We start from the raw sequence: 11449 nt of genomic DNA, 5'->3' as shown, positions 1-11449 counted from the left end.
GCTGAAGTTTTAGAAATGTCTCCGCATTTCCATGTTCTGGTGGATTTTTTTGTCAGTACTTGAATTACGGCTTTTTCTGATCTCTTTCTGTGCCAGCGCTTCTTGATATGGAGCTGCACACAAACATGCACGTAGCATCTCAGCAACATCACAACTGGGGTGCAGTTGGGGTAAACGGGACTAACTAGTTACCTTATTCGGGCTGTCTTTCTGGAAGGAATGAAGTGTCAAACTCATTAATAATCACCTCATACTGAAGCTAACCCCTTACCAGGAAAAGAATGGGTTTTTCCAGATTTCTTCAGGGATTCCAGAAAGTCACAGGATTTGCATTTTTAAGGTTCCCCTTCACAACCAGCGTCAACAGAGACTTACTCCATTTGTAAATGAAAATGTTCCCTTTAATCAGCACCTCATCATCACTAGATTTGATTATTCAATTAGAAAAATACATATATTTGAAATCTTTGTAACCTTTTTTTCCTTCTTTTATAAATCCTTACAGAATCAATTTGCCTTAATGTCAACATTGCTGAACAGAGCTTTAAGAAAGAGAAAAGTTGTACAACTTCTGTTGTTGTCAAAATCAACAATTGATTTTGTGTGCTAAGTAACGCGATCTTAATGTGCACTATCTCGGACCAATGTGGAGCTGGAAGAATCTCACAAAATTTTTACAGGGGCCTGGCATGACATTAAGTGTCGAATGCATTTCTTTTTTTTAAAATGTCCAGTAATACAGATAAATATTTTAAAAAGAACTGTATAAGCCAATGAGAAAACACTTTCTATAGCAAGTTTTCATTGTGGTTTTTTTAAAATCTTGATGCTATAAAGAGTTCTAGTGTGTCAATAATAATCGCAAAGTGGCAGATTAATAGGCAGAATGCAAATAGTTTCAAATATGATAGATAACTACTTGGATGTTATCACTGTGAATTGTGTTACATACATAATCATATATATTCATAAAATGAAAGAGCTGATTGAAGAGAACCAGTTTCATAGAATGAATTAGAACACTTCTACTTGGTTGTAGAAATACTCTGACAAAGACAGAACAAAATTGAAAAATTAAGAAATGATTCCTAGCTATTATTTTTGAGCCTAAATAAGGCACATGAAGAATTTATCGCTGTATTCCTTTTTTCTGTCGGGCTTTTTGAGAATTCACGTGGTCTCGTGCTCCTGCCGGCGGAGAGGACCTCTCCAAACATCCACCGGAGGGCAGCAGATTCCAAACCTTGCCATGTCAACAAGACGGTTCAAAAAGGGGGGAAAAAACCTCCAAACTTTAGACTTCCATTCGCTGTTCATCACATTGACGACCATATTTTTCACAGAATATCGTGCACAAAGCAGACATCGTGGGGTAATCCATGCAGTGTTGTATTTTCCGGCTGCCTTCGTGACACCAGTACTCTAGATCTATGTTAAAGACAGCTGAGGATGTTAAGATACTGCTGATTCATCCTCAGCTGATGAAACAAACACTGTTTGAGTCCTTAGCTTGTTAAGTGATGTTCAGTGTTTACCAGATCAGCTGAGATAGTGAAGAATAAAGGCGTTTTTAAAGTCTCAGCTGCCCTAACTGGCTCTGACATTTCATCTCTTGTGAGACATCTGATTGGTGAGACTCCTGCTGGTAAAACAGAATCTTATGAGCACATGAGTTGATAGAATCTATTGCATTTAACTAACACAGCAAAGGCAATATTGTCTGTTCTTTTAGTTACAATTCTATAGCATCTGGTGTAGAAGAATGGCTGCAGAAACATGGCCTTAGAATCTCTGAAGATCTGCACGATCCAGGCCTGGTATTAGGATAGGCCTGTAATCAGAATTGTGCTGAAGTTAACAAGAAAGGTAGCCTTGAGCTATTCTTGAATCCTGAGACCAAGTAATTATGTTGTGCCAACAGGCTGTGGCTGTAACAAGATACAGCTGCTGGGAAAGCAGGTGCAGGGCCAAGAAAGATAGGGACCAGTATGGGAAAATAGGGAGTAACAAACTACAAGGCTGAAGCACAGTAACTCAATTAGCTACATGGATAGAATGCTTATTTTAGTCATGATAATTAGGGGTGTGAGAACCGCGTGCGTTTAGAGACTACTAACCAATTATATTTCTGCTTTACGAATATGCATGTGTATTGGTTCTATATAAGTAGTGTTAGAAACTAATAAAGTTGAGCAAGATGCATAACTCGTATTGAGCGTCTTCTTGACTCCGATCTGGTGCAACAGTTCTGGTCTAAATTACAACTGAAGTTATATGAGCAATGTATAAGAGGTTCACATCACAATCAAAGTCTACTGTAATGATGGACCACTAGGAAAATTCTAGTTGCTACCTATGCTCAGTAGCATTTTTTTTTAGTTCTCCCCCAAAGCTGACAATTTAATTTCTTTAACTTAATGCCATTTTTTGCTTTACTCAAGAAAGACTCACTTTGTATATCAGTCAGATGGTCTTGAAGGAGGCCTGTCTCAGCAGTGTTAGAGAAACTGATTGAGCAATTCAGCCTTGCTACACTTTTCAGCAGTGCGAAGGGCCAAACCTTCTGTTTCAAAGACTGCTAACTTAAAAGGATTTTCCAAGTTCTGGCACAGCAGGGAATACAGTCTTTTGAATTCAGCATTCAGCAGTTTTCATAAAATTTAATTGGTCCTGAATTCCAGGACTCAGCTAAAATAATAAATTTAGGTATGGTGAGGTACTTGCTTTTTCAAATTTACCTTTCGTACTTAGAAGTAATATTTATTTCTGTATGTAAAATAAGTAATTTTCCCAGCACCTTGCATTAAACTTTTCTGGCTTTTTTTAAGCCACCCAGGTATCTCATACTGACTTTCAGTTTAGAAGCATCTCATTCATTTTGTAAGTGCACAGTAATGCATCCTGAATTTTTGATAAAAGCCTAACTTTTATCAAATGTCTTAGATAAAATGTCTTAACTGCTTAGCACATTTTCATTCATTAGAAGTAAGAATTGGTGCATTTTTAGGCTAATTTATTTTCATATAACTCAGCTTCATCTGATTTGTGAAGTAGCAATGGTAGTCAGAAATTTCTACACTTCAAAACAGATTAGTGAGAGGCAGTTCAGTTGAAGAGGAGAAAATTATTTGGCAGAACTTGGATGTGCAAATCACACTATTAACAATGTACAGAAAGCCAAGCTGACTTCAGCTCTGTTTTGTGCGTTAGAGTTTTTTACCCTCGCTGCAGTAGGTAAGACTAATGAACCTGTATCTTGGTCAAACCAAAGTAAAGATGAAAAATGAAAAATTTAGATCAGCTGTCCCTTGGGATACAGCCAGTGCTTTCCAAAGAGGTATTACATAAGTCATAAAAATAAAACCTTACGCATGGCTGTTCAAAAAGGCACATATGTGTTGTCATTTCCTTTTTATATGAATTTAGGGCCCTGAAGACTTTTTTATCCAGAGGAAGAAATGTTGAATTACTGATGGGACGTAGAAGTCTGTGACACAGTCTTTTTCACTAACAAGAAATCGATGCAGGCTTGTTTTTCTGAACACAAAAGCCACTGGACAGCAGATGAGGGAATCTTTTTGCTCACAATTCCTCTTCTTAGTATTTTCTTCTATCCAGTTTCTTCCTCAGAACTGCACAAGTGCTGTGCTAACAGTCAGGCAACAGCAGAGGAGGACATGCTGATGTCAGCATCTGTTCAGTGTCTGGTCCTGTACTCATGCCTGTGCAATAGGTTAGGCAGGACGCCCACACATCTCTTGGCCGTAGATAATTTGGAGTCTCTTGGGTGGAAGGTACCATCCTTAGCCCCGGTCCGTGCCATACTGCTGCTTCATAGTCTGTCACATTGTGGCTGTAAGCCAAGTTCAAGTAAAATAGTATGAATCTTGTCTTTTGCAAATATTTATTAAAGAGGTATCTGAGAAATTAGTGTGCCATCTTAAATATGATGTATGATAATAGAGATGAAGAAATACAGCCCAAGTATCTGACAGGCCTAACTTTATTCCTAAAGGCTGAGTCCAGCTAGTATCTGTACTGGGGAAGAGGATGTGGCTATCCAACTGCTCCCACACTGCATGACTAACACTGGATTGCACCAGGGAGTCTAGGAAGCTGGAAATATTTCAGTGAGAATTTCCTATATTACTCATAGTATGGAGTATTAAACACGTAAGACTTTTCAGTTGTTTGGGGTAAGCTGTATGATTTGTGTCTAACTACATATTTTTATGATTAAACATCCCAAACATGTGCCAAAGAACTTCTCCTATCAGGCTGTGCTGTATTCATTTATTATTTACTTTGATTCTCATTCAAAAATCATGACTTTTTCTGCTGCACTGTGATGATTTACTTATCAGGTAGTAGCTATGGTATATGCTTGGTACTATTTTAAAAAAGACATCATAGCCAATTAGTTTGATCCTGGAGTTCAGATTATAGTGGCTTTATTGCCTCTAAAGATCTAATCGTAGCAGTTGCTGAGAGAAGTCCAATTTTAAATGACCTCATACATTTTGTATATCTCAGGGAAAATTGAATGCAACTCCAGAGTGAAGCAGGTGGTGGGTAACTCTAGCATTTCTTAGCAGTATCTATCCATAAACAAATTAGTATTCATTTATTTGGATATTGTTCATACTGCCAAAGTTGATTTTAAATTGTGTGTCTATATCTTTGATTTCTTTATAAAATTACCTATTTTTATGCTGTGAAGGTTTGCAGACAAAATTGTTGCTTATTTTTCCTGCAGAATCAAGCCATTAATAATGAAAATGGGTATGACAAAGGAAGTCCTTTCTGACAGATTACGGAGGTGCCTTCTTCATATTGAAATTTGGGTAGAGATACTTCAGTACAACAGACCATGTTCTCTAGAAAACAGAAGGCAAATTTCTGCTTGAAATGTAGCAGTGGCATGTTTTATTACAAATTCCTCTAAGCTACCAGAAAGTGATTCTGTCACATTTTTGCTGGCAGGGACTGCAAATAGTATAGAACTTATGTTTTCACCTTCTGGAAGGCTACTGGGAATAAATTTTTCAGATAAATCAGTGGCCAACCTCAAACTACATATTAGGAAAGAAGACTGAAGAGAACGAGAAAAAAGGTCCAGAATGAGAGTGTGCTGAAAGACAAATAAATTGCCTTTGGTCTTTTGATCTAACAACTTCCCTGAGGATCTGCATCCACAAGGTGCAGAGCAGATCCTGCTATATTGTAAATTGGAAAGAGCTTATACTAGTTGATCCCAAACTGGGTCTTTCAAAATTATTCCGATTAAAGAAACCCTGTTTAAACCTAAAGTGTTTAAACTGGTCAGGTTAATTTCAGTAGGACCAAACTGGGGAGCAACATCACACATGAACCAGACTGCCATTCTGAGGGAGCAGCAACTTCTGGTGAAAAATTACTTGGGGACTATAATCAACCACAGGAGGCTCTTGGAAGGGGATGGCCCTCTTGAATTGTCTCAGTTGAAATCAAGGCTGCATGTCTGCAACCTCGCACATAAAACAATACAGTAAGTGGTTTCCTACTCGAGGACTTCTGATTTCTGGTGTGTTAACCTCCATAGCAAACATAAAGTTGTCTCCAGACAAGTGCTGAATTGACTAGAAATGCAAGACTTTGCAAGAGCGCTGAGCGAAGAGAAGCTGGCATTAATTATTTACTAGGTGTAAAATAGTTTCAGTGCAAGGTGAGTCAAATGTGAAAAATAAGATAACATAAACGAAATAAAGACCTAGTACACTTGTGAGTAACCAGGATCTGCATAATACACTGAAGTATATTTCCTGTATTTTCTGCAGAAAATTATGTGATGTAGAGTTTCAAGTGATGGATTCTTAATTGCATTTTTATGACTTGTAGTTGCAATACTGCAATGTACAGTGGAGTCAAAGCATTTGTAAACAACAGGAGTGAATGGTATTTGAATCCCAAAGCACTATTTTTTTAATTTTTTTTTGTTAGTAGCATACTAGCAGACACGCATCAATTATTAGTAATGCAGTAGTAAGTGTCACATGTGAGCTGTTAATGCCTGTATGGCTACTAGACCCAACAACCATTTATGTTGTGTTGAAAGCTCTTGGGAAGAAAATACTTATCTTTAGTTGCTCTGTCTACTTGGAGCCCACCTTAGAAGTTTTCTTGGAAAGTCTCCAAGACTTCATAGTTAGTAAGAACAACATGCAACGATCAACAGGAGGCAAGAATGCAATACCATCTAAATGAAGCAGAGAGTAATCCTTATTCTTCAGCATTTAAAAACTAGGTGACAACTGGAAAACATCCTGCTTATGCTACTTTATGCTGTATATTATTTTTTTAATTTCCTTTGCCTATTGCTGTTACTCAGGATGTCTCCTTGATCCTGACATTCTGGTTTCTTTATTCAAGCCTTTTATTTCCTCTTGAAACTCTTTGAAAACATTTTTTTTTCATAAGAAATATTTCTTATATGATGTTTTCTAACTAGACCTTCAGTGTGCTTAGCACAGGCTTTGTTCTGAACACAGATCAGGAACCACCTACTGTGAAATCACCTGTTTCCTGTCTTCTAATGAAGGTTTATTCCGGTTAACCCCAGCATGGCTTTTAGCACTGTTACCTGTTCTACCTTTTAACACTGAGCACCACTTTGATCCAATCTTTTGACAGTTTTTTCTGTGGAACATCTTTGTCTCCCTTTTCAAAGTCAATTTCTCTGACTGTGAATAGCGTTTTAGGACTGTATCTGTGTTTTTTACTCCCCTCCCCCCATCTTTAGCTTATTTGTCATCTTCCATGTTTTGAAGTCCACCAAAAGCCTTCATTCAGTAGAGTATGTGAACAAAATCTTTGTTCAGCAAAATGCTTAATTATGTTTTTCAGTCGTGTTTGTACAAGGGAGTTAGGAGCACATGCAGTACTGCCCTGGGACCAGTTCCTGTCCTGGTGGAGAGCAAGAATTAACCTCAATCTCATTAATTTATCTCTGCAGTTCTCCCCTTCCTCTTAACACTCCTCCTCCCTCAGCTGTGGACGGTTTTCCAACAACTGTATGACTTGAATGCAAGACAGCTGTATCTGAATATGGTCGTTTCTATCAAAACTCCCTTTAAAATGCCATTCTCTGATTGTTGCTAGCAGTTTGGAACAGATGGCCAGAGAGGAAGTGTAGCACTCAATTAAAATTCACTGTGGCACTCTACTTGGTTTCCATTAGGGTTACAAAAAATGTGGCCAATGTTTCTCTCTCTTAAAAAAAAATAATCTTTTTTCTGTGGTGCCCTATATACACACTCTACAAAGAAATGGCTTTTGGTCTGGGTAAAAGGTGTTTTTAATATTGACTTAATTTTATGTGGCATGACTCTCCAGTTGGCATTTAAAGTTATCAGTTAAAATCAGCGTAGGCTGTGTAGAAAAGGTCTTTGCAGACAATAGATCTATATATACATCTGTGGCTGCAAAGTGAGGTTCATGCTAGCTGTATACTGTCCATTTTGGGTTTTTTTCAAGCTGCCTGCACTGTAATGGGCCAAAAAAAATGATATTGATGTGCTGCTGTTACTTTGTCTGCACTCACTTCCTCACAGGTAGGCATAGAGAATAGGTAGCAGCACAGAACAGAGGAAGAAAGAACATACTGTCAATTGTCCTGTTTTGCAGGATGGCCTATGTATGGTGATGTTCTTGGGATACCCTATGGTCCTGATGCTTTTTCTCTCAAGTTCATCCAGCTAAACATGCATCTCTGGCTCTGAACTACTGTAGCGCAGCTCAAGAGCTAACGTGTCAGGGTTCTGGAGTGAATAGGAAATGGCAGACCCTAAGGTTCCCAATTTTAGCAATACTCCTGTCTTCAGCAAAAATTAAAGTGATATTCCTGTCCATCTTATGATGGATGAAACTTTTAGGGTTATCATATTAATCTGATAAATTAAGAAGACCTTTGCTAGTTTCTTACTATCCAAAGCTGTCTGGAAGGAGTAGGGCTCTTGTCTGAGCTGGAGGCAGAGGATTTGGACATACCCCTCCAGTGCAGGCAGGGCTGTGGCTGCCCACACACCCAGCAGAGGGAAGTGTTGCTCTAACATACCCACCCCTGCAGTGAGGGCCGCCTTTGTTAACTGCAAGCCAGATCATTGCACCAGGAAATCAGTGATCTGGAGCATATGTAACATGTGATTTATAAATTCTCAGAAGGAGGCAAAGAAACTAGCAAATTCTAGAAAGAGCAAGTGTAATAATAATCAGGATGTGCCAGGGACTGAAATTAAATTATATGGAGAGCTATGAAGCTTACATATTCTTTTTTATTCTCTTTAGGAGAATAAATGGTAGTATGGCATTAGAGAAGTTAAAAGGGTTGTGATCTGCTGGTTCATGCTCCCACTAACTATAAAGCTGTAGCCTTTCATATCAAAAGATGGGATCTTGAGAAACAGATGGTCAGAAATGGCACTTGATGATCACAAGGCAGGTTGTCATAGGGTGCTTTATTCACAGAACTGGCTCAGCTTCAGATAACTGCGGCCAGCGTGACTGTCAATCAAGATGCTGTTGCTCCTGCAACTCTGAGCACTGCTGGAGGGTTAAAAGACTCTGTTAGTAAAAAGAATGTTCAATACAAAATATTTTAAAGTGAAATTTTGAGTATAATATTACCCTCTTAAATAGACAGGACTGTGCTATAAGGCTCTCCCTTTCTTACTATGTGAGATTTCTCAAAATCATACAAGTGAAGGGATTGAAGTAGATGCTCAGGACACCCATTAGTCACATGGAGCATAATATTTGCAACTATTACTTCTTTTGAGATTCAGAACTGGTTTCATAACATGTAAATATCAAAGATCAGGGGATGGCATGGTTGTGAAATGAAACTCAGCTTTCCCTGGATTGCTAAGCTATTGTTTTTCAGTATCCTATGAATTGCTATGATAAACAATTAGAAAGGGTGTTAGAGCTTGAAGAACATTTTCCAGAAAATGTTGCTTGAAAAAGACTGGAAGAAATTAATCCTAAAATTATTGCACTAGGATAACCCTAAAGAACTTGAACTGCTAGTTATACAGTCAGGAGCTTCACAGCTAAAAACAGCATCAGTTTTGAGTAGGCAGTTAATAAAATACTCCCTTTGCTCAGATATCATTGCTTGGATATTTGTGGCGTGTGATTGATGAGTTGAGCACTCTCCTTGTGCTTCCGCACAAGCTGCTCAGTAGCAGACTAAATAAGACCCAAACGTAGAAAAGTTGGGTTGCAATCTTTTCAGCAAGCTATTACAAACCTTACGACTGTTAACTTCAGTATTCTGACTTAATTCAATACTTATTATTTTTAGCACAAATAGTTCTTGGGTTTATAATTCAATCAAACATTAACTTGTTGTTCTAGCCTATTGCTGACAAAAAGAAAAAGTGGCACATTCTGGAGACAGACTTTTCATTTCTGAGTTAGCAAAACACATACTTTTATTTATTTTGCCCACAGAAAGGGGCAGTAAGTTCAGTAAAGTGGATTAAATCATTCCTCAGGGAAACCCTAATAGAGCAGATTTGTCTTGATGATGGAAATCAAGATACAGTCAGCTAAGGAGGTGGCAGGTCATGAGACGAAAGGCAGTTGGTCTCCTGGGAGGATCACTGACCTGCTGTCTGCTGTTCGCCAGCCCTTACCGACCTCAGTACCGGTATGCCAGCAGGGCCTGCAGACAATGCCACACTATTGGCATATTTCTGGTGACAATAGCAGCTTCTCTGAGGTTAGATTACTATCAAAGTATATCACCCTAAGCAGAAACTACCAGCTTAAACCAAATACAAATAAATACATTCTCTGCTAGGCTACCAGTATGACTGCAAACTAGTGAAACAAACATGCTGCTTTTTTTTTTTTTCCCCAACGTGTATGTTTGCATTAGTATTTCTATGTGTTTGGATGAAAAAGCGAGCTTCGCTTTTATTTGTAATTAGTTTCACTTTTGGCTCAACTGCAGCGCTTGTGTTTCAAAACAAGCACATACTTTTGTGTTGCACAGAAGCATGTTACGTTTTAAAGGTTCTTTTAAGCTGAAATTATTAAAAATATGTTATTAATAAAATTTTCAAATTGTTACCTTTGCAAAATTTAGTGTCTGTGCTGTTTAAATGAAGGGGGGTTTGTACAGCTGTGAAGAAAAGGATTTTGGTATTTTATGGAGGAAAAGCAGTATTTTGAAAATAGACCCTTTTTCCATGAAACTGATGCCTGAACAAACAATAAACATTCCTGTAGCAGAGTGAGTGTAAGGAGTACAATTATTGAACAGAATTTTGAACAGATTCTTGTAATGGAGTTGCTAATAATGAAATTATGGCAGGGAAATTACTTGAATGGATTGAGCTGTTTGTATGACTAAGAGGAGGCAGACACAGCCCTTTTGTCCCAGTTATTTGCAGAGATCTAGGTAGGAATCAGAATTTTCCTTCAGGCTCGCGTGCCCTTACCCCGCAGGACCAGCCTTTCGGGCACTGGGAGGATGGAGGTGGCCGGTGGAGAAGGAGACGGTTAAGTAGGATGAATCTGTGATTGATTTTTTTTTTTTTTTTTTTTTTACAACATTGCGTACGTTTGTGAACTTTTTTTACACCGCTATTAGGTTTTCACTGGAATCGAAAAGCCTTGGAAGGGTCTCGCCCCGCAGTAATACTGACTTTTGTCTGCGCCCTGCAAAAAGGGGGGTGGGCATCGACCGTACCCTGGCACCGCCAGGAGACAGACTGCCGCTGCTGCGGGACAGGCACAGCGCCGGTGCAGCTGCCGAGGTGCAGCTGTTTCGGAACTTTCCCGGATATCCCCGGCCGGGTGAGCCCCACTGCTCCCGCGGAGTGTGTGTGTGGGGCGTCCCGGGACCCACACCCGTTCCGCCGGATCGGCCCCGGCCCAGGCCTCCGGTGCCCAGCACACCGCGCCCCCGGCAGAGCGCATCGCCTCTTCGCAAGCGCCACCTTCCTCAGTTCCTATTTTCTAAGCGTCGGCGATAACCGCTCTCACCGCTCCCACCTCTCGGCGGCCCGATTCGTTTGAATGCCGGCGCCGAGGGGGGCGACTGCTGCCCGCGGGCCGGCACGGCCGCTGCGTCGGCACCGGGGGCTCCCAGCCGGACGGGCCCCCCGCCGCGGGCACAGCTGCGGTGCGGGGAGCGCGGTGCGTCCCGGCGGCGGCCTGGGCGGGGCCCTCAGGTGCCCCCACAGGTGAGCGCCGAGGGCGGGAGGGGCCGGGCGCGGTGGGCGCTTTTGTCCGCCGCAGCCCCCTCCCCCGCCCCGCGGCCTGTCAGCGGTTCCGCCGGCCGCGCCCCATTGGCTGGTACGGTCGGTAACGTAACGAGGGCGGCGGGGCGGGGGCGGGGCCGGATCCGAGAAGTGCCGGTTGGAGCCGGTGCCTCGCGCTGCGCTGCCGGCGCCCTCGCGGA

The sequence above is a fragment of the Falco naumanni genome, chromosome 11 (genome assembly GCF_017639655.2).
Source record: "Falco naumanni isolate bFalNau1 chromosome 11, bFalNau1.pat, whole genome shotgun sequence".
Lineage (NCBI taxonomy): Eukaryota > Metazoa > Chordata > Aves > Falconiformes > Falconidae > Falco > Falco naumanni.
The sequence above is the reverse complement of the archived record's forward strand: the minus strand, read 5'-3'. Positions refer to the sequence as shown.